Source organism: Dermacentor silvarum, chromosome 8 (assembly GCF_013339745.2).
Source record: "Dermacentor silvarum isolate Dsil-2018 chromosome 8, BIME_Dsil_1.4, whole genome shotgun sequence".
NCBI classification, from domain to species: Eukaryota; Metazoa; Arthropoda; class Arachnida; order Ixodida; family Ixodidae; genus Dermacentor; species Dermacentor silvarum.
In genome coordinates this window covers 3,851,000-3,875,388 of record NC_051161.1, presented here as the reverse complement: position 1 = coordinate 3,875,388, position 24,389 = coordinate 3,851,000, and the positions used below count along the sequence as shown (strand labels likewise).

The 24,389-nt window shown below is 44.8% G+C and overlaps 1 non-coding gene and 1 pseudogene across 1 annotated transcript; both read left to right on the top strand.

Annotated features, from left to right (window-relative positions):
- The first annotated feature begins 281 nt into the window (after window positions 1-281).
- LOC119460524 (uncharacterized) lies at window positions 282-23,963 on the top strand (annotated as a pseudogene).
- On the top strand, window positions 2,724-2,795 carry Trnat-cgu (transfer RNA threonine (anticodon CGU)). Its single transcript has one exon. It is a non-coding gene; the product is annotated as a tRNA-Thr (tRNA).
- Window positions 23,964-24,389: the final 426 nt, after the last annotated feature.

Below are 24,389 nucleotides of genomic sequence, written 5' to 3'. Positions count from 1 at the left end.
GTACGTACCGTGCATACTTTTCCCGGAGATAAGAGAGCCACACTCCGCCGCTAGCAGCTGAAACGCGGCCGCCGTGACGTCAGCGCCCTGCCCTCACCGCAAACCACCGCGATTGGAGTGCCACCGCTAGAACCGGTTGCGGATGGCGAAAGGCGAGGTACGGCAGAGCAGGTGAAGCCCGCGCAATGGCGCCGGCGCCTCCCTCAATCCCCACAACCTGTGCAAAATGATCCACACCAAGCCGTGTGCACAGTTGCTGCAAGACGTTTTTGTTGAGCAACATGGGTCACAGGGCAGTTTCAAGTCATGCCTCTAGCAAGAAGCACATTACTGCATTAAAATTTCTCAAAAGTGCTTCCCAGCCAAAGCTGTTAACATTTTTTAAAAGCCTGACGGACGCCTCGCCTGGCAGTAGCGCTGGATCTGCGCCTGCTGCTACCGAAGTTTCAGTGACTACAGCTCCTGTGCAACTGTCAGTGGTTGGTTTTTTGTTGAAGAAAAACATGACAAAAGCAGAAATCATTTCATGTCTTAATCCTATAATGACACACGGATCTTTTCTTTCTGCAGCAGCATCTGCAGCACTTTTTACCCTGTTGTTTCCGACTTCTGAGGTTGCTGCAAGAGTTCAGCTGGGTAAAGTCAAGGTAGAGTACACCATTTGCCATGGCATTGCACCTTACTTTCGGAATATGTTGCTTTCGAGCCTAGTTAATGTGCTTTACCTGGTAGTCTATTTGACGAGTCGCTAAACAAGGTCACCCAGAAACAGCAAATGGATGTTCTCATTAGGTACTGGGACACTGTTGACGACAGCGTGACGACTCGATACCTGACGTCATGTTTCTTGGGGCACACGTGCACTGAAGACTTGGCGTCAGCTCATCGAAATGCCGTGTATCTTTTTGGATAAAAAGATCCAAAATCCTGCAAGTGTCCACGAATGGGCCAAATGTCAATTTCAAGTTTCTGAGGTCTCTGAAAGAAGACCTTCGTGAGTCAGATGAGAGCCGTATCCTCAACATAGAAAGCTGTGGCCTCCACGTAATCAATGGTGCTTATAAAGCTGGCTTTGTTGCATCTGGCTGGGATTTGATACCATTTCTTCAAAGCGCGTACAACCTGTTCAAATGTGTTCCCGCACGTCGCGTAGACTTTGTCAGCTTCACTGGGTGCTCGAAATTTCCCATGAAGTTCTATGCAGTGAGGTGGCTGGAGAACAGTAGTGTAATCTGTAGGGCGCTGGAAATTCTGCCACTCCTCGTATTTGTGCTGAAGTGTAAAGAAAAAGCGCATAAGAGGCCAACTTGCTCAAGCTTCAAAGTGGTCAAAGAGGCTGTGCCTGATCAGGTCCTGTCAGCAAAGCTAGCCTTCGCTCTATCTATTGCTGAGGAATTGGAACCCTTTCTGCATGAATTTCAGATGGATAAACCAATGGTTCTATTTCTATCAGCAGCACTGGAGAGCATTCTGCCTTCACTGCTGTCAAGAATTGCAAAAGCAGAAGTTCTCAATGGTGCCGACACGATCGCCAAGTTGATGAGGATAGACTTAAGCATACCGGAAAACCTAATAAATGTCGCCGCATGTGACCTTGGATTTCTGGCAAAAAACGAGCTCCGCAAGAACAAGAAGTTGTCATTTGTCAAGGCTGGTGCACAGAAAGTGGTGGAGAGATCGCCGCTGAAGTGCAAATTGACTGTCAGTGCAGGCTGTTTGGACCCTGTCTGTGCATTGTCTTTGGAGGCTAGCCCCAGGCGGCTTACTCTGGCACTTGAATTACTTACCGAGCACCAGTGGATGACTGGCTTGCAAGCAGTGCGAGCCCATCGCTCCTACGTCAAGGTGTGCTCAGAAAGCACTACACAGGCACAACTGACACATTTTGACAGGGAGCAACAGAGGCTGGATACTCTGTTGACAAATATATTGTTACCTTCTATTGAGCCGCCACCCTACTCTCCCACTGAACATGCTGAACACTGAACACTGAACCTGAACATGAATCCCACTGAACACTCCCACTGAATATGCTTAAGATGTCTTTGCCCGGGCTCACACGGCACGCCAGATTGCCAGCTCCCGGCTCACTGAGTCTCAAGCCGTGCAGAAGATCTGGTATGACAGTAGACATTGAGACGTTCGATTTCCTCCTGGCTCCGTTGTCTTCCTATGGACACCATGTCGTCTACAACAGAATTAAAATTGGCAATGATGTGTTTCAATGGGACTTTTCCAAAATGCAAAGAGTCTTCAGGGAAGCACCCCCTCGCGACCAGACGCCATGACCCACGAATCTCACAACATTCTGTTGCCTTAACATAAATGCTAGAAGCATATTTAACAAAAGGGCCGACCTTGAAAGTCTCATTATTGCACACAAACCCCACTTCACAGTTATCACCGAGACATGGTTACATCAGGACATTGCTGATTTCGAGATTACACCTACTGGCTACTAAATGTAGGGCGCTGGAGAACTTTCTTCTCGTTCATTACATAACGAGGGCTCGAATCCGGCAACATTGATGCCTTCAAGTAGCATATGTGGGTTTATTGACCAGTTGCCATCACTCAAAAAGATCACGTGCTCGTGACACCTGCGGCAGAAAGGATGTTCCACATCCACCCATAGGTTTGTGAGTGGTGGCGCTGGCTAGCACTCCCAGGGTTAGTTCTAGTTGTAAAACATAAGTACCTGAGAAAGTGGATGGGAAAACGGCTCCGCGGTAGCTCAATGGTGAGAGCATCGCACGCGTAATGCGAAGACGTGGGTTCGTTCCCCACCTGCGGACAGTTGTTTTTTCATCCGTTTTTATTTCATCAGAAAATTTAAACCGCGATTGCGGCGCTGCTGCGCGCATAGTCCAGAAATTTACTGCAGGAGTTTAATTATACTGTATCAGCCTTCCAAACTCCCAGAAATCTTCGCATTCGAAAACCTCGTCAGTTTCCCTTTAATCGCTGATGCATTCAATGATTACTTTAGCTCGGTTTTTACCAGTGATGACAGCAACGTTCCATGCTTCCCTGGTTTCGACGACAAACCACCTATTGACGATGTTCATATAAGCGAAGAGGGCGTCTTTTCACTCTTGCTTAACTTGGATATCAAAATGTCGCCTGATGTCGATGGTATTCCTACTGTCTTTCTCTACCAATACACTGAATGGTGCTCGAAATACCTATGCCTAATATTTAGAAAATCGCTCGCCAGCGCTGAACTACCCCAGGCCCCGGAAACTCGAGTTCACCAAATGGCCACAGAGGGCGAAAAATCAACCGCAGCGCGTTCCAGCATAAACGCGCGAGTGGAGCTACTGTAATTTGGTCGCATACTTTAGTTTGTGTTTTTTCTGCTAGGGGCGCTCAACGAGGCTCAGTATTTGATCTATTAATGTACATATAATAACCAACAAACACAGTTACGGTGTCATTTGTTTACAAAATAAGTAGTGTATTGTTTTTATTTGACTTCTGTTATTAAATTCCTTGCTTTGTTACTTGAATAAAGGTTTTGAGGCCTCACTCACGTGTGATCAGCAGCAGCCCACTGGTATCGATTGCAGTCCGTGCCGTTTATCGATTCAAATTGTATGGCGGTAGTATTTGCGAGCGGGGTGGTCGTTTATGTTGAGCAGCATCACGCAGGTTCGTTTTAATTAGTTATCAGTAGTATCTCAGCCAGTTTATGCGTATAAAATTCGATAGCTGCCACCAAGCGAAGTTGTTTAAAGACGGTAAACTTTATCAGCTGGCGGCGTTTCACTAGCATAACGGCTGCATGCACGGCTTCCGCCGTTTGTGATCTGCCGCGTCTGGCCGCGTAATGACGTGTTGCTCGAAAAAGAAAGTGCTGGCCAGCACGAAAATTCATCGCTGGAACCGAGCACAGTCTGCTTGAAGACTACCCACGAAAGCGGATTAACCTTGCAGCCCCTGGGCTTGTGCGCCGGTGAGTAAAAACGCAGTGCTTCGCATTTTCAACTTTGAATTTCTTTGCGTGCGAGGCGGATAAAGCAGATTCCTGTCGTCATTTCTTAAAAGTATAAAATAGTAATAATTATAAAGTTATTGCCCTTCCAAAGCAATTCAAACGAGGCTCTTGCTATTTTGCCAAGTTGCTAAAATTGCTAACATGAGTACGGCATAGATAATAAAGTTTCGGCTGTTTCTGCATAAATGATACACCGCGATAAGTTCACTGCTTATTAGTGAGAAGTGTACTTCCGGTGATACAGTTAGATTAACTGCATTTGAGACATAATAAAATGACTGTGTTTATTACTAGTATCTGGCAGAAACAATTGTCATCTAATCGAGGCTTGACTAAGCACAGCCCACACAAGGACACCACTGAAAGAAATGCACACTCAAAACAGTGTTGGTGTGTGTGTGTGTTTTTCTGTCATGGAGCGTTTCGTGCATTGTTCTCTGTCATACATGAATCACAAACTCAGGCACACTTCCACCATAGTAATTGAGGCTCTTTTTTTCTTTCGATTCCAGCCTCCAAGACGCTGCTCATATTTGGACTCATCCCTTTGGACTCTATTGTCTCTGAACATACAAGTCAACCGTGAATGTGTCACCACTGGAAGTAACATCAAGGGCCAGCATCATCACAGGGTGTGTATTTGAACACTTCAACTAGAACCGTGGTTTATTCATTATAGGACAAACTTTTGTTTCACCATTTTTTGCTTGCATGTGTGTCATGGCTTTGTCATTTCTCTTTTCAGGAAGACGGACAAAAGAGAGATTATTGGTCTGCAAGCTGCCCACGCTAAGCCACAAGATGCTCAACTGTCACCATAATGACAAGAGGTCCTCTTGAATTACGTGCCTCACTATGAAATGTTTGGAAGTTTACCAGATAGAGAGGTGTGAGCCCTGTTAGGAAAGCAGCAGTCTACAGTTCTGTATCGTACCGAGCGGGAATGAGAAATTTCACATACAAGCTTAGTTGCTTTTAAGGGCGTTTTATGACAATCGGGGAAGTAACATGTTGAGTCCCAACTTGTTTCTTTTCCAGTCATTATAGCCGTGACGACCAGAACAGAAACAATGTAGCAAGCTCCTACTTGCTAATGCACAAACTCTGTCATCTGCTCTGTGCAAATCAATTTGACGGGCATTAGTACCATGAAGTATCACATGCTCCCTCACAACGATACTTTGTTACATGAAAATGCAAAGAATTTTAAAATGATCAAAAGCGCCTAATGCAATTTTAAGGAAATGACACTTCATGTTGACTGAAACTCTGGCAGTCACTCTTCATTTTATGTTTTGTTTAAAGTACCCTCAGGGCCACCTGGCATTAAAGAGGGGAGTGGTTACAAAGTAGTAGAGTAAAACAAACAAGTGCAGTGAGTTCTTGTAACATAATGATTCTCCTGATTATACAATGTTAGCTAATGTTTTGTAAAAAGTTTGTTATCTGTGATGGCTACGATACTTGGTGGTTACATTTCTGAGATGTACGGGGCATGAAAGAAAGACTTCGTGTTACCTGAATCAATCCCTACCTTACTGCGATGATCGACGCAATTTGAAATGCACTGAGGCCGCAGTATGAAGTCGTCATGAAGTGTGGTGCGATAAAAAATTTTATGAAATAGCAAAAGATGGCCGACTCTGCGGCAATTAGCTAGTGGAATGAGTGCTATACTAGTTTACATTGAAGTTATACTTGCGGTACGGTTATAATTAGAAATAATGAAACGAGTAGAGTTACTGTGTACTAGTTCAAGTGAAGTAATAAGATTAACGCGACTGGCATCCCGTATTGCAGATGCATATTCAAGTTTCGAGCGAATTAGTCTTGTAAAGCTGTAGTTCTAAAGTAGACAGTGCTTTGGAAAAGTTGCGCCATAAGTACCCGAGCATGTTATTAGCATTGCTAATGATGCACTCTATATTAATGGTCCAATTTAAGTTATTTGTAATGTTTACACCGATATATTTATATGGCATGACAAAATCTAAGGGAACGTTAACATGGCAAGTGCTAGGATTAGAATTAGATCTGGAAATACGCATTATTTTACATTTGTTTACTACAAGAGGCTCATATACAGTTTGCATGAAATCAATAACTAGGCTAGTACTGCACCATAAGAGATATCTAGAAAAGGCAAGCTCACACAACCGGCCAGCCTATTTCACACTTCACAAACTTGAGAAATCACTAAAAACAAATATTGTTTCTCTTCAAACAGCAGATGACAAACCTGAGCGCCGTGTGCTCCCAAAAAGATTTTGAAATGTACTCGCAGAATAAGTTCAGCTTAACATTCAGCTAATCAACAGTGGACGAGCACGGGAAACCTCACCTTGAGCACTAAATGTGCAGCAGAAGAATATCCAGAGCACAAAATATGTGGTGTAAAATTTCGCATAACGCCCCCCCCCCCCCCCCTACACTTCGTGCTACGAGAGCAATGGGACATTGCAGCTCGAGCTCATCTTGCTGACAGTACGTTTTTGCCGAGCATTTTTTTATGTTCCTTTCTTTACTCTAGCTGAAATCGTCGAACGCAGAGAATGTAAAACGTCATGCAGCACTGTACGCAATACAAGTACGAGGGCAGCTCAGCATACATATCACTGTCTGAACCTTCGTTCGCCCTGCTTTACGGCACGCCGAACACGATGAGAAAACTTCGCTCGATTTCAGCTTTGCGTTCCATTAAATAGATGGTTATTTGTGTTTCTGTATGTTGTAAACTCGGTGACGGACAACATTAAGTCCACCTGAGCTGTACGAAAATTGTGAGCATGTACTGCCTCATTCACCAGTGACAATAAACAATGTAAGCTTACTTGTTTGAAGTGTTTTATTGCCAGTTGAGGCCTCTCGGTCACCTGGCGACATATACAGATATCTGTAGTCATGTTATAGTACAGTACACACGAATACCGCCCCGAAAGCGGTAACAAAACGTCCAAAACCAGCGAGCGAGCAGCGCGACCAGCCCTACGAACCGCTACCGTAGCGGCCATATTGCTCACTACGTAATGATGATGATATTAGTTTCGATTCTGCCACTGCCATCTCTCGGTCGCATACTTTAGTTCACAACGCCACCGCTACGCTTATTTTCGTTGCACTGTGGAAGGTACAGTTTCCCTTCTCTAAGTTTGTATGGGTGTTCTGTGACTACCCCACCATTGGAAACAAGCCATCATTACTCCCATTCCAAAGGCAGACGATAAGTCACTTGTGTCGTCGTATAGGCCTATTTCCTTGCTCTGTATTTGTGCTAAAACGCTTGAGCATATCATATCCAAACACCTGTTGACATTCCTTGAACAGAATGACATAATCGGCAACCGTCAGCATGGCTTTCGCCGAGGTATGTCTACCATTACTCAGCTACTCAAAACTATTCATGACCTTACGTTGGCCATCGACAAGTCCCGTGAAATTTATATCATATTTTTAGATTTCGAGAAAGCTTTTGACCGCATGTCTCATTCTAAACTGATCTCAAAATCAAGACCAATACAAGAACGATTCGTTACACGCATGGTTTGCAGCCTACTTATCCTACAGGTCCCAGGCAGTCACCGTTGGCCACATAACTTCTAAATCTGCCCCTGTGCAATCTGGAATCCCTCAGGGCTCTGTACTAGGTTTGGTTAGGGATATTCATGTTGTGGCACGGCTTTTCGCTGATGACTGCATTATTTATAAAGATATCCGCACTCCGGCAGATCAGGAATTATTAAACAATGCATACAACGCATAAACAACGCAATTGCATAGAGACATGGTGTTCCACGTGACAAATGAGTATTAAAATTAAGAAAACAGTGGCAATGCATGTAACACGTAAGGTTGTGGGGATGCGCGACTCTCACGCGTCCCCTGATGTTGTTTTCCCCGCATGTCTCCTGTAGTCCGGCTTCTCTGCGTGGCTATGCCCGGCGGTGGTTGCGGCGCGTTGCGAGAGATGGCGCTAGTGTCGCGATGCTAACGTCACCGAACGGCGAGGTCACTTGGGAGAAAAAGGTCGGAGGCGCTCGCTCTTTGGCTTGGGATCGGCGGCCAACACGCACGAACGCTTCGCGCGTGCGCCGGCCCGCTTCGCGCGACCGTCGCGCGAGGCTGAGAGCAGGACACCGGTATGGACGAACACGGATCGTTCGAGCGCGCCACCGTTCGCGTGACTGTACACGTGAACGACTAGGCGATGGTGTCATAGCATGGGGCGAACGTATTCGCTCGCTATCGGGTCGCGGTGAGTCGGACTTCCTTGATTTGTCGCGCGCCCGTGTGAATGTTCAATTGGTTGTAATTCGGCTAGTGTGTATTAGTGTATGAAAGGTGCAATAAATGCCCTTTTGATTGTCTGCACTACTGTGTTGTCGTTCCTTTGTCCCAAGAGCACATGTGTGACCCCACAAGGTTCAATCCTTTAAGTTCACTTACGTCCTCAATGGTACCAGTCTGTCTGAAGTATCGAGTTATAAGTACCTAGGACTACTAATTACTTATGAACTTCGTTTTGGAATGATCACATGACCTATATAATTAAGAGAGCTATGCAACGCTTAGGATATTTACGCAGATCTTTAGGTAAATCAACGACAGAAATTAAACTCTTGGCCAAAAACTTTTGTAAGACCGATCCTCGAATACGCCGCAGCAATTTGGGATCCCCATACAAAAACTAACATTCAAAAACTCGAAAGTACAGAGGAAATCCGGCCAGATTTATTTATAACTCTTATAGTTGGAAAACATCCCCTGCAGCCCTTTTACAGACAGCCAACTTGGAGAGATTGGAGACAAGGCGGCATCGTGATAGTCTAAAACTTTTCTATTTAGTGTATCATGACAAATTAGGAATAGATAAGAATTTATACTTTCAACCAGTACAGCGACGGCAAACTCGATCCTTCCACTCCAGGAAAGTCAGTGAATACTTGGCCAAAACGAATGCTTTTAAGAACTCGTTCTTCCCGCGTACAATCCGTAACTGGAACGACCTGCCCGCTGAGGTGGTCGAAAGCCCCACTATTTCGTCTTTCATGTGCACGTTTGATCGTTTGCGATAAGTACTTGCCTTCTATTTATCATGCATATTTGTCCTGCGTTTTCATTCATGTGCGTTCGTTCCCTTCTTTTTTTTTTTTTTTTTTTTGAAGAGCCATGATATCAAATACGCACTTTGTTATGCGCAGTGCCGAGTGCTGTCATGATGCAGACCACGTGGCTCTCGTACCGACATGTGTTCTTCAGAACATTTGTGAAAAGGCTTAGCATGTTGAAAAGTTCAAACACACTACAGCAACCGCCACCTCGTTCAGGAAAAGCACGCTGTCGACACTAGCGATTAAAATCTGCGCTAGGCCTACTCTTCGGTTCAAACAGGTTGTCTTGAACCGAGCAAAACTGTCACAGGACGCCCCTGTCATCATAGTGACAGACTCACAGGCTGCTTGCCGTGCCTTCGCGCAGGGACTTGTGGCTGCGCATACTCACAATATCCTGTCTTCTATCTCGCCGTCCACTTTACGTATGGTGCGCATCGTCTGGACTCCTGGACATGCCTCTCTCCATGGAAATGAATGCGTTCATGCGGTTGCCCGAGGTCTGACCGACTGGGCTCCGTCGGAAGAGCTGTCCAATCGAGACGACGCACCGACAGAACCACTAAACTACAACGCAATGCTGGAGTACTACCGACAGAGCCGTTATACGTATCCTCCTCCTCATCCTTCACTTAACAGAGCAGATGCCGTCACTTGGCGGCAACTGCAGACTAATTCATTCCCTTGCCTCTATATGCTTCATCTCTTTCATCCCACTCTCTGCCCTTCCTACTGCCCCTACTGTGGATCCAAACCAACAGTCTATCATTCCACGTGGGAATTCTCTAGTCCACGGGGCGTTCCTCCTATCCCCAAACCCACCCCTTCCTCTTGGGAGTCTGCACTGCTCAGCTTAGGTCGGCAGGAACAGCAACAGCTGGTCCAGCGGGCTCGCAGGGTCGTGCAAGGCAAAGGAGCCCTGGACCGAGGGCCCCACCCAACGAGGAAGAATTACCTTGCCTTTGTGAATAAAAGTTTATTCTCTCTTCTCTCTGCCAAAACTATCGTCCGATGCCCCAAGAGCCCCACGTTGGGCGCCAGATGTGGGGTCTCACACGTGCTCTTGGGACAAGGGAACGACAACACAGTAGTGCAAACAATCAAAAGGGCATCTATTGCACCTTTCATACAGTAATGCACGCTAGCCGAATAACTACCCATAGAACATTCACATAGGTGCGCGACAAATCAAGGAAGTCCGACCCACCACGACCGGATAGCGAGCGAATATGTTTACCCGCATGCTAGACACCAACGCCTAATCGCTCACGTGTACGGTCACGCGAACGGTGGCGCGTTCGAACGATCCGTTTTCGTTCATTCCGGTGTCCTCCTCCTAGCCTCGCAAGACGGTCTCGCGAAGCGTGGATCGGCACACGCGTGAACTGACCACGCTGCCCGCCGCCACCACGTCCCAGAAGAACCGCCTTCTCCCTTTTGCGGCCCAAGTAACCCCGCCAGTTAGGTGGCGTTAGTCGTGCAACACTAGCGCTATCTCTCACAATACACCGCCGCTGTAAAGCCACATGGCAAAGCTGGAGAACAGGAGACAGGAGCCATGCAGGGAAAACCTTGAGGATCACGAAACTGCAGAGCGCGTTCAAGAATCCCCACCTTGCAGGAAGAAAAGCAAACTGCTTAGAAAATCAAAATATAGTTCTCCTCTTTCACATCCGATAGTGCAGTGTGTCCATGAGCGGCGCAAAAGGTCTCGAAAGCAGCGTTTCGAACCATCGATAGCGGGCTAACGATGCCCAATGGGCGCGGTACGGGAAGTGCTAAAAGTCAATATGATGAAGTATTTAACTTTTTATAACTTTTTGTCTATAAAACACCATGTATTTTAAACCTCAATATAACGAAGTGTGTTTATACACAATTCCAATACAACGAAATTTCACTGCTGCCATGAAGGAATACCTAGGAAATAAATGGAAACAACCGCAAACGCAGATGGTGAAATTACATGCAGCTGCTTGCAAACGTGCCTGTCAAATTGCACGCCACGCGATGTATTTACCACACCATGTACTCAATATAATTAAGTGTGTTTATACTCGATTCTAATACAACGAAATTTCACTGCACCATGAAGGAATACCTAAGAAATAAATGGAAACAACCGCAAACGCAGATGGTGAAATGGTTAAATTACATGTAGCTGCTTGCAAACGTACCTGTCAAATCTCACGCCACGCAACCGAGAGCTGGCTGCTGAGTGAAACAGCATCATCACCGGTAGCGGCGAATTTCAACTGTTCGTGGCTTACAAAATATCGCATTGCATGCCGCCTCATTTTGGAGCTCATTAACTGGCAAGTACGGTGTTCGCAGGCTCCTATCAACGCATTCTGCGCCACATATTTTCGAGCGAGCACTGCATCGGTGCCCGATTTAGTGTTTTTGTTGTGGCTAATTCTCCCTGCCTCATATGAGTAGAAATAACAGAGATAAACTAAATGCTGGTACCATCATTGCACTGGGAGCGACAGCCGTGGTGGCGGTTTGGACGTAAAAAGTTTGCAGGATTTGCTCGTGCCGCCGATGTGAAGATAACGTCGACACAGCATGAAACCGTACCTTCGGTCACCAACTCTCAAATTCAATAAAACTATACCCAAAGTGTTAGCATTAGGAGTGTCAAAGTGGAAAAAAGTGTGTGTATGTGAAGTATTGGAAGCCAGTCACATGGTAGAGGTTTAGAGGGGATGGGAAAGCTTAGAAGAGCGTGTCTGTGTAATGTGTGTATATATATGTATATATATCTATACTGTGTATCCCAGCTGTCGTTAGCGAAGCTGTTAAACAACAAAATATATTTCAAAAACTCTGTGCCAGATACAATTATAAAACCTACGGTGTTCAGTCATCAGTGGTCTGATGACCGGACATTGTAGGTCTTAAATGGTGTCTTGCACGGTCTTCTTCTTTTTTTTTTTTTTATACAGCTTTTGTAACGTTAGCCAGGACACCGTATTTATTTATGCATATGCATATCTACATATCTATCTATACAGGGTGTCCCAGCTATTATGCATCATGTTTTTAAAAAAGACGCCATTCTTAGTGAAGGTAACCAAGTGCATATTGTTCAGAGTTAAGTAGGAGAGCCACCAGTAATTTTAAATGCCATTAAACTTAATAATTAATTGCAATTAGCTAACTTTTTAATTACTGCTCTGAATGGTGTGATGTCAACAAATAATTTGTAGAAATTGAACGAAAACTTACAACTGGCTTGTTTTCAGCCAGGTACTTCCTGCCCGTTTTCTTACCCAAGGGTGAAGCTTTTTTATGTGGGGGGATGGTTAGTCACGGAATATTTTTCATTTTTCATGGGCTTTCTTTATGAAACTGGAAAAAATTAATGGGCAAGAATTACAGTAAAACCTTTCTCATTCGGATTTCACGGAAATGAAAAAGATGTCTGAATTAACCGAATTTCAAATAATTATCGAGGGTGTCAAGAAAACAAATGAATGCTTACTACGTCAACACGCTTTTATTTACTGAATGAATTGGCAAGTCCTGTTTTTATTGTGTACAAAAGCGGTGCAAAAGCTGCAATTTCGTCATCTTGTGACTGATTAGCGCTTGTAGCGGCGAAGGCCTCGCAACTTCATTCGCAGCGCAGCCACGGCTCATGTTTTATCCAAGACACGCATCTCACTACCCTGCACACATCCCGATTATTTTTTCGCCAGTGAGCTGGTCGCCAACAGAGATAGTCTGTCCATCATTATGTAGCCAGCACTCTTCATCCTGTACAGTTTCCGCCGTGTACCTGTTTGCCACAACTGCTGCGAATGAAACCATGGTCACTATCAATGCTGTCATGGACAGCGACCATGCAGTTCTGATGGCACGCGGCTAGCGCGCACTGAGTCCAAAGAAAACTACAGTTTGCAGCAACTGCTGCGGACGAAGCCGTGGTCGCTATAGACGCAATCATGGATGTCGACTACGCAGCTATGAAGGAATGCGGCCAACGAAGTGTTATGCACAGCAGTAAACACAAGAATAAAGGCTATGAAGGCACAAATAGGCATCAAGTGTTTCGGCGTTTGCTGAGAGTTGTCGCAATTATCCGATGTGCAGCCATGTATGTCCGACTTAACAAGAGTTTGATTCCATGAAATAATGCATATGCCTGGCGGGACCATAGGACGAATCCGAATTATCCAATTTATTAAATTAACGAGGGTCGAATGAATGAGGTTTTACTGTACTGGCTAAAAACATGCCACTTTTAAGTCTCTTTTAATTTCCCACACATTCTTCATTGACAGCACGGCATTCAGAGCAGCAATTAAAAATTAGCTAATTGCAAATAATAAATTGAATGGTATCAACAAAAAATTACTGGCGGCTACTCTACTCGACTGTGAACAATATGCACTTGGTTATCTTTGCATAGAATGGCCTGCCTTTTTTAAAAATGTAGTGCATAATAGCTGGGGCACCCTGTATATAATACAGTGCAACTGACAATGCTCTGCTCCAGACCGCCGTCAGTAGCGCTTCGCTCCTCGGAAGTAGCAGGACGCGTGTCGAGTGAGCTCCTGAACAGCACTTTGAAATGTGGTGAACACGGTTTAATCTGGGATCTGGGACCTTAAGAAAGTGCTACATCAACATGTTTGTCTCGCATTAACCGCTAAATCGCTGCTGAATTCTTTTGTCGAGGCCATTCATTCTTTCCGATTGCCCAATAATAATGAAAATTCTACAGCCTCTTCTGCAAAACAAAAATCCGTCTGGGGCTGTACTTATTTGCATAAAAGGTTGAATTTCACCATAACGATATTCAACGTAACAAATTAAATTGCTGATTTTACCAACTTCGTTATCGAAATTGGTAAATCAGTTGCAAGCACGTCATTGGAGTTGCGACTGTACAGCTCGGACCACACTTGTAACGTAACCGTTTACAGTGCAGAAACAGCTATAACAGTCTTTTCTGACTCCTGTTTACCCTCAACTTGTAACTTGTGTAACAGCGCGAAAAATAGCAAGGAAGGGACGACGATAGAGACAGAGTGAAAAGAGCGCTGACTTCCAACTGTTTATTCTACTGACGATGCTAGGCATACGTACACGTACAAAGCGTCAGCAGGAAAGGCAAATCAACGAAAGAAGGAAAGAAACATCAGTCAGCATGAATGGCACAAGGTGATATCAACATAGACCCAATCACCAACCATCTAAAAACCGTAGTTTTACTTGCTCAGTGTTAGTGATGGCATGCTCACACACCTTTCTCCCGCACGAGCAATCTTAACCGCCTCAGTTATCTCTCTGACGCACTGATCTTTGTGTCGAGATAGAATCTCGCTTTTTTTTTTTTTTGCTTGGTACGACGACGTGTTGTCTTACCACCACGTTTACGGCAGTATAACCCAAGCTGGCCCTGATTACCATCGCTTACATTCTTGCTGTGCTCTCTTAGTCTGGTATTTATGCATCTGCCAGTCTGTCCAACGTATTCGCGGCCGAAAGCCAACGGCACGCGATATACGACACCCTCGTCACAAGAGACAAACCGATACTTGTGTTGAATCTTGCATGATTTCTTCTCTTTGATATTGCACGGGTTTATTTTCTTGCAAAGGTTTGAAAGTTTTAGCGGAGCTGAAAACACAACATCAACGCCTATGCGTTTTCCAATCTTGTTTATATTGTGGGAAGTTTGGTGGATGGGGGTACGGAATAACGGCTATTTTCCTGCGCACGTCCGAACCTGCCACATCTTTCTTCTCAGATTGCCGAACTGCTCTCATTTTTTGCAACAAGCCCTCAGCCACGGAGACCACCAGGGGTTCCAGGTATCCCGCGTCAGGCAGCCGTCTATTTTGAAGTGCTAGGCTTTCCTTGGAGCATATGTTCACAAGACTTTGTTAGAGCGTTAGTAAAGTAGTACTTAACAATGCTATGCTTCACGAGCTTTGAGTGAGCAGGTACAGCCGGCAATAAAGCTTTTTTTGCTCTCGGTTCATAACCCCAGCATACATGATCATTAAAAAACTTAAGTCGTAACTCTAAAAACCTAATCGAATTCTTCTCAGGTAGTTCATGCGTCAAAATTAAGGGGGTTAAGTTGCGCTTGAAAATATCGAGCACGTTTCCAGCTGATTCATAAAAGTCCTCATTAGCGTTGGCAATGATGGTTAGGAAGTCGTCCACAAATCTGAAAACTTTGATTACACTAGTTCTATCGAGACGTGTTGATCTTCCTGTCGTGCATAGCTAAAAACAGGTCGCTGAGGACAGGGCTATACATGACCCAATGCAAACTCCGCGTTTTTGCAGGTAAATACCTTTGTCCCAAGTGGCAAAGGTAGATCTCAGATACACCTCAAGCAATTCCAAAAAAAAACCGCTAACGGATACTCCACAACTGTTTTGAAATGAAACGACACCTAACCTGTCAAGAGCCTGCTCAACACACAGTATTAGTGGCTCTTGCGGTAAAGAGTAGAAAAGGTCTTTTATATCTATAGAAAAGGCAGACACATTTGCACTTCTTATGCTGCAGCAAGTATTCAGCAACCTGCGTGGAATTCTTTACTAGGAATGGGTCTTCAATTTTAAGCATGGTCAGCTGATCTTGCAGAAAAAGAGCTAAACATTTCTGCCATGTTCCCTTCTCTGAAATAATAACACGAAGGGGACAGCTATCCTTGTGAGTCTTTGCCGAAAAAAAAAAACATCTAAACATGGTTTTTTTCATTTCCAGGATTTGCTTTACAAGTGAAAGGATTCCTAAGCGTTTGCACAGTTTCATTGCTACTGCCTTAGCTTTTTTAGGGTGCACTTGGTCCACCCTATTGAAATTGCAGTTTGTTGCTTTGGCTGCTTTCCCTCGGAACACGTCATTTGGAAAAAAAAATTCACAGCATATCCACGGGGTGAATGATGATGAGTGGGCGAAGCTCCGGAGGGAATCATCGGATCTCCCGCTTAAGGGGACGCTAGCACAAACGCGTTAGAAACGTGCAGTACTCTCTAGTAAGGGGGAGCGGCCACAGCGTCTTACGCAGCCATTTACACATGCCAGGACGTGCACCGCGTTTGCCGACGCCATCACATGACTGCCGAGAGAGTATACGCCCCGTATTCATAAACGCTCCTCGACTTGAACTTGACTTGCCACCGCTTTGGGCAGCGCGTTCGAAACGCGTTGAAGGTAAGGCGGAGAGGCCACAGCGTCTTACACCAGCTTCTTACACGGGCCGTAACGCGCTAGCACAAACGCGTTAGAAACGCGCTAGAAACGCGGCCTTTCGTTAATGTTGGGTATTTATTGCCATCGTGGTGCGTGTGTCCATGTCCGCTTCGTGGCGTAGTGGGCTAACGCTGCGCGCTCGGAAGCGAGGGGTCCCTGGTTCGATTCCGCGCTACGGACACAACTTCGGAATTTTTTTTCTCATTTTTCTCAGACTGGTTACACACTACTACTATGACGACGACGACGGGGACGAACGGGTGCCGCTATAAGGAGCTTCGCCCCTAAAACGGCGAAACCACCGTCTTTATCAGACGAAAGAACACAATGGAGGTTATGGCACAAAAATTCAGACCCTGTTTTCAACGGCACTGAGCGACCAGACCGCACTGAGCGTTCAAGAACCTCCACTCCCTGGGTGGAGTAGAACATGGAGTAGAACTCCATGTATACCCTCCCATAGAACTCCATGTATACGCATACCGCTTATAGTGTACATGCGTACGTGACTAAGCCTCACTCTCTCTCTCTCCTTCTTTTTTTCCCCCGAAACGACCATTCCATCATTTCGAACGCCCCCCGTTGAAAAATAAAATCATCTAACTGGAAAGGTTCGGATGATGTTACGCAGTTCTTGCAAGGTTTTCAACGAGGTGGTTATGCGTTCTCAGTTGATATAGTAGATTTATTTTATTTGGTGCTGCATACAGAATTATTTACTGTTGTGAGAACCTGTATTTAAGAGAATGGCGTTCTTGCCTTTGAGAGGACTGCAGGAATTTTCGTTGATAATTTTATGACCTTACTATAATTTTATCTGTGTTCGACATTTGTGACGCACGAAGAGCAGGTTTATATTCAACGGAACGGGATCTGTATTGGATCGTGCGTAGCCCCAGTGCTGTGCAACATGTTCTTAGCCTCTTTTTACAGAATGCTGGCTCAGGTCCTTGACAATGCAAAGGTGCATAGGGTATTTAAATATGTCAATGACTTTTAGTAGTTTTAAATACTAAACCATGTATGACTACTACTACCTTGGTGGACGAAATGTTGATGGAATTAGACATCATGCGAAGGGGCTGTCCTTCACGCATCAGCTTCCTACAAAATACCATTTTTAGATCTGAGCCTCACGCTGTCAGAGGAACATATTTTCTGGGCCTACCGTCCCCGATCATGCAAAGCCCTATGATGCTGCCCACTCAATTAAGCGAGGCATTGCTTCTATGTACTTGGAAGGTGCGCTGGCGAGATCGTGCTCTCACAGGATGGCGGAGGGCTTTGACAGTCGGGTCAACCAGCTCTACTCAGCTGGGTATCCTCGCTCCGTCGTTAATGCTGTAGCTGAAACGCTCCTTCAGGAATTGAAAGGAAAAAGGAAGGAACGGCAACCGATGGAAACAAGGCCAATAGTTGTACCCTACGTACATAAGGTTGCGCACAATCTTAAGAAGGTAGTGAATAGGTACAATGTCCCAGTGGTCCTCTCTGCACCAAGGAAGTTGTCAGGCCTGTGTCTGCGAATTTCAAAAGCGGCCAAGCCGTCTATATGTGGCAAGAGGCATGTAAATCCCGACGTTGCCTATGCGGTGGTTGTTGTTTATGAAATTCCGCTCAGCTGCAGCAGGGTTTACAGGGCCAAACGGACCGATGTGTTAACGACAGAGCGAGAGAGCATGCACTTTCCTTTAAGAATAACCTTTCGACACACTTACCTGTGCACTGCAAATCCTGTAAATGTAAGGCAAGATTTAAGAAGATCAGCATTCTGGGTAGAAGCAACGAGGTGCTGGCACGAGAAATGCTCGAGGCATATTACATAAGAAGAAAAAAAGATATCTGCATTAGCGATACGTCAGTGGTGTTGCGCAGCACTGAGTTTGAATTTTTTAGATGCTTTTTAAACTAGCACATGTTTCCTATTGACTCATTTAGGGTGGTGTGATGCGCGGCACCTTGCCACGCATGTTTGGCTTGGCTATATATTGCAATGCTTTCTCGGAATAAAGTTAATTGCGAGTGACGCTCTTTCCTTTCGCCTATCTTTTCCTTGGTGTGTTGCGTCTTTTCGTTGTATGAAGGTTTTAAAGAGTCAACCTACTTAGATTTTATCAACGATTTTACTATTGATGACGCAGTAGCGTATTTTACTGGTTTTATACTCGACGCAGCTGAAAAATTCATTCCACAAACAAGAGGTCTCTCATGTAAAAGACGGGTCCCCTGGTGGAATGAGGAGTGCAGGCTGGCACGAAAGAAACGGTACAAAGCCTGGGACGCACGGCGTCGCTCCCCGACTGCAGAAAATCTTATCGAATTTGAACTGGTAAAATCACAGAGAAGGCGTACGCGGCGACAGGCAAGGAGGGCTAGCTGGGAGAGGTTCCTCTGTGGCATAACATCCTACACTCAAGAGTCCAAAGTATGGAATGGCCTAAGAAAGTTAAACGGATGGAAAATTCACCCATTGCCTTTAGTTGATGACCAAGGGAATACCTTGGAAGGCCAGGCCAACGCTCTGGGCAAACACTTCGAGCGTGTTTCAAGCTCCATGCGTTACTCAGAAGCACTCCTCAATTAAACAAGTAGCTGAACTTAAGTCACTGGATCGTAAATGCCGACTGAATGAACCATACAAACGTCCTTTTAATATAGCGGAGCTGAGAGGCACCTTGAGCGTATGCAGTAGCTCTGCACCGGGAGCTGACAGAATCATGTATGACATGATTCAAAACCTACACACTGAGACACAGATGACACTTCTGGGACTTTTCAACTTATCTAGGCTGCCGGATACATCCCATCCTCATGGAAGCAAGCTATTGTTATTCCAGTTTTGAAGCTGGGTAAAAACTCTTCCTTGGCGGCAAGTTACTCTCACAAGTTAGCATGCACAAGTTGCCTGTGTAAGCTTTTTGAAAGAATGATTAATCGCCGACTTATACATTTCCTTGAACTGAACAATATGCTTGATCCCTATCAGTGTGGCTTCAGAGAAGGACGGTCCACAACTGATCATCTTGTGCGCATTGAAGGACATATTCGTGACGCATTTATACATAAACAGTTTTTCTTGTCGATATTCCTCGATATGGAAAAGGCGAACGACACAACTTGGCGTTACGGAATTTTGCGAGACTTGTCGGGAATGGGCATCCGTGGAAATATGCTAAACATAATAGAAAGCTATTTGTATAAACGTACCTTCCGCGTGAAAATCGGCAATGTATTGTTGCGTCAATTTATACAGGAAACTGGTGTAACCCAAGGAGGTGTGCTCAGCTGCACACTGTTTATCGTGAAGGTGAACACGCTTCGTGCTTCATTACCACCAGCTATTTTTTATTGCGTCTACGTAGACGACATACAAATAGGTTTCAAATCCTGCAACCTTATAGTGTGTGAGAGACAAGTAAAACAGGGCTTGAACAAAGTGTCCAAGGGGGCAGACGAAAACGGATTCAAAGTGAACCCCCACAAAAGTTCTTGTGTTCTTTTTACAAGAAAAAGAGGCCTGGTTCCAGTTCCTTGTGTAGAACTGTATGGGCAACACATACCTGTGAACAAAGAGCACAAATTTTTAGGCATTGTACTTGACTCTCAACTTACTTTCATTCCACACATAAAATATCTCAAGGTGAAATTCCTAAAAACAATGAACTTACTACAAACTTTATCTCGCACAACATGGGGCAGCGACAGGAAGTGTTTAATGAATCTTTACAAGAGTCTCATTCGATCACGATTGGACTATGGTAGCGCGGTATATCACTCTGCCGCCCCTAGTGTGCTGAAGATGCTGGATCCTGTCCACCATCTGGGTATCCCCTGGCCGCTGAAGCTTTCAGAACAAGCCCTATTGAAAGTTTATACGTCAAATGAAATGAGTGGTCACTTCATCTGTAGAGAACATACACCAGCCTCACATATCTTCTTAAAGTCCACTCTAATCATCAGAATCCGTGTTCTAATACCATTACGTGTGCTACACTTTTTCGCAATTGTCCCTCTGTAAGACAGCCTTTTTCACAGCATGTCAAGGAGCTTACTGAAAAAATGGATATCCCTCTCCTCCAACATCACTTAATGCTTTCAGCCTAGCTGTTACCACCTTGGGAATGGCAGGTAGTAGAATGTGATGTATCCTTTGTAGAAGTTACAAAGCACGCTTCAGAGGTCGAGATCCGAATGCATTTCATAGAACTCCAGTCCAAGTACTCGTTCACAGAATTTTACACAGACGCTTCGAAGTCACATGCCGGGGTATCTTATGCAGCCGTCCGTTCATCCTTCTCGGAATCCAGTGTACTCCACCCAGAAACAAGTATCTTTACGGCTGAGGCCTACGCACTATTGTCAGCTGTAAAGCACATAAAGAAATCAAAACTTCAAAAAGCAATCATATTTACAGACTCCCAAAGCGTCGTAAAAGCCTTGAAGTCACTCGGTAAACACAAAAATCCTGTACTCATTGAGTTCTATTCCGCTCTTTGCAGAGCGTATATATCTAACCAGCATGTGATTATATGCTGGGTGCCTGGCCATAGAGGTATCAAGGGGAATGTGCCAGCAAACAAAATGGCCACATCAGTCCCATCACACGCTATTAACCCTACAGCTGCTGTTCCTGCAACAGATTTGAAACCTTTCTTGCGAAAGAAACTGCGAAGCCACTGGCAACGCTTGTGGGTATCTGAAACAAATAATAAGCTTCACTTGTTTAAGCCACAGTTAGGTTACTGGCCCTCCGTAACGAAAACCCGGCGAACTGATGTCCTATTCTGTCGTCTCAGAATAGGACACACGTACGGCACCCACAGTTTCTTGCTGACTGGTGATGAACCACCAACCTGTGGTAGATGTGGCGAGAGGCTGACCGTCCTCCACGTCCTGCTGGAGTGTTCGGAAGCCGAAACGGAGAGAAGAAAACATTATCTTGTAGCATACCGCTATCATATCCCTCTTCATCCCATGATGTTTATTGGGGAAGAACCGCTTTTTAACGCCAAAGCAGTCCTCGTTTTTTTTTTTTTTTTTTTTTTCTTTTTTAACGATGTTGTGCTACATGTTATTAGCCCAACAAGTTTTTAGCACATGCCTCCAGGCCCTTGTGTTTCAAGGGCTCTGTTTATGCAGTTGTGCTTCTTGCCAATTTTTATTTTGTGTATCATAAGCATCATTTCACAGTACATTTTTCATGGTCATAGTACACCTCATTATATATTGCCATTAATAATCTTATTACATGTAGATCTTATGCATTTTACAGTAATTTTAGGCCCCTTTACAGCCACGTCTCATGTACTTCTCAGAATTCATCGCTCCACTACGAACTCACTAACACTGGCATGGCGCTCTTTGGCCATACCTGGCCCTTGCGTCAGTAAACAACATACATTCATTCCAGCTTTGGTGCCTCCATGCATTGCCCATTAGGTGTCCTGGAAGCACCACCAAAGTATACAAAGTAATGACACTTTGTTTGCACTTAAGCTTGCACAAACTCGCACTTCTGTTGCAGCCTGGCTTGATTGGTTTTCTTTTTTTATGGGTACTCTCTTTTTCTTCTTGATAGTGCTGCATCACCACTGTTTGCAAGAATGATATGCATGTATATTTAACCCTTTGCGGTCCGAAACTTTTACCTACTTTCTGGCTGTTCTGGTCCGAAACTATTTTGCCAGTTTATAGCGCTGCAATGAAAACCACAAACTGTGGACGAAGAACTCATAGGATATTTATTTTTTCTTTTGCATTCAGCAGGCAACTCCTCTATCGATATTTGAGCAGCGTATAATACCGCTCGAAGCATTCTCCTGGATGCAGGCCAGGGTTGTTACTGCAGGTTTTGCAGAATAACACAGTTTCCCTCCTGCCTCCATTTGTTTTTCGATAGCTACAAGCAGCACAGTCCTTGCTGCTTCGGCCTAGGAGCTTGTAGATGAAATGGCTCCTCCCATCTAGCCTTTCCTCGCACTCCTTCTGCGCAGACGGGCCCCGCTTTTTGGCTCTAGCCCTCACGTCACCCACCAGCTGTAGGATGAGGTTGCGGCAGGTCCTACAGGTGTCGCTGTTCTTTCTTAGCATGATTCCATAGCTGTGTGCACCTCAAAATAAAGCTATTGACAATGGAAACGCCTAGAAAGAAGCTTTCACTAAATGCGCCACCGTAAAACGCACGTGGTGAAAATGTGGTCATGTTTCTCAGCGAACCACGCGAACGTGCGGTTGCGCGTGCAAGTGAGAACACTCTGGTATCCAGAAGCCTTGCTGAACATTGTGCTGCACACACTTCAACAAACAAAGTTTATTAACAGTAAACTTCAACAAACAAAGTTTATTTATCCCTCAAGAGATGGCGCATCGTGTTTATTGCGCGCGCAGAAGCCGTGCTGAACATTGTGCTGCACCCTAGTGCAAAGAGAAGTAAACTTCAACAAACAAAGTTTATTTATCCCTCAAGAGATGACACATCGTGCATACAAAGAATGCGCACGAATCGCAGTGACAAAAACCGCGAAATTTAACCCCCGAACCCCCTTGTCGGGCCGTGCCCGACAGCGGACCGCTACGGCCGTGTTGCGTTGTCGGGCCCGGCCCGACAACCGACCGCAAAGGGTTAAGCCTTAATTTTAATTTATTACTTCTCATAAGATTAATACATGAGCTATTTGCTAGCTACTTGCATTGAAAGTGTCTTTCGGTAGCATTTTTTTTTTTCTTTTGATATTCCCATTTTGGTTTGACAAAATGGAAATGCATTCGTGTGATGCATTGGATCTTATCATTTCAGTCACGAGGACAGGCTTTGATAAAGCAAATCCAGGAGCTTGCTGAGCAGATTGAGCAGACGCATTTGGAATTGAAGACTTTCCGAGCTCTTCAGGAGCATGAATCATTGGCCATCCCGAAAAGGGTTGAGGTAAGGAGATGCCTTCATCACATGGCAGCAAGAGATACTCGCAGTAGAAGCTGCGAGGCCTATTTAAAAACCTCCTCCCTCCTCGTATCATCAAAAACAGAATTATTTATGAGCATGCAGACCCATGATGGTACATGCACAACCATCTTGCCTGTTTATCTGCATTCTTACTAGCAGGCATCCAGCAATTTCAAGAATAAATCCTGTGACTTTGCCCTGGCATGCATAAAAACAATGAAAGATTACACAACTCTGTAGAGCAGCAAAGAGCAAATGAGAGTATTGCAGAGCTGCCCATCTTGACTATGAATAAATTGTCAGCGCAAGCTTTGTTTCACCTTACTAGGTCTTCACTCTTGATTCGGCAGCAATGTTGTTTTACAGCAGGTTGTCACACATTCAGGTGTGCTTTATGCATGGTTTATTATGGCCTCAAACATTGCCCCAGGGTTCAATTTGAGACCATAAAAGAATAAACCAATTTCTGTCATTCAGCAAAATTAAGATTCCGTTATGTTAAGCTCCCAGTGTTCTTGTATTGCCTTAATGCACACATGTCAGAGTGAAAAGAATATGCATTTGTTGTAGGCTTTGACTGAAGATGTAAACCGTCAAGTGGAGAGAGAAAAGGCACTGCAGAAGCGCTATGACGACCTGCTTCAACAGAAGGAACTTATCGAAGAAGCCCTGCTGGACATCAGAGCATAGAGCTCTCAAAGGAGTCAGGCATACATCTGTCATGGCCACCGCACCAGCATTGTTACAACTAACCAACTTTAGTTGTAGTTTGCAGGCCTCTTGTGTAAGATAAAGGTTCTTAATAAACACGTTAGAACGTTAGTGTTCATGCATGTAAGCATGCTCATTAAACTGAATGAAAGTACACATATTTTTTATCCAACTTCTACATATTTTCATCAATTACACATCCTTCTAACAGGCATAAAAGTATTGTAGATATTCATCAGGGGCATCAAATTGGTTAATAAAATGTTGTATTTTTTATTCACACTGTCAGCACACTATGCTGTATTGTGTCACAATTGTGCAAGGTTTCCACAACGAAGTGTGTCTGTTGTTATCCACATGCTGGCTACAGCTAGGTTCTAAGGATAAAAATGGTTGTTTGAGGCA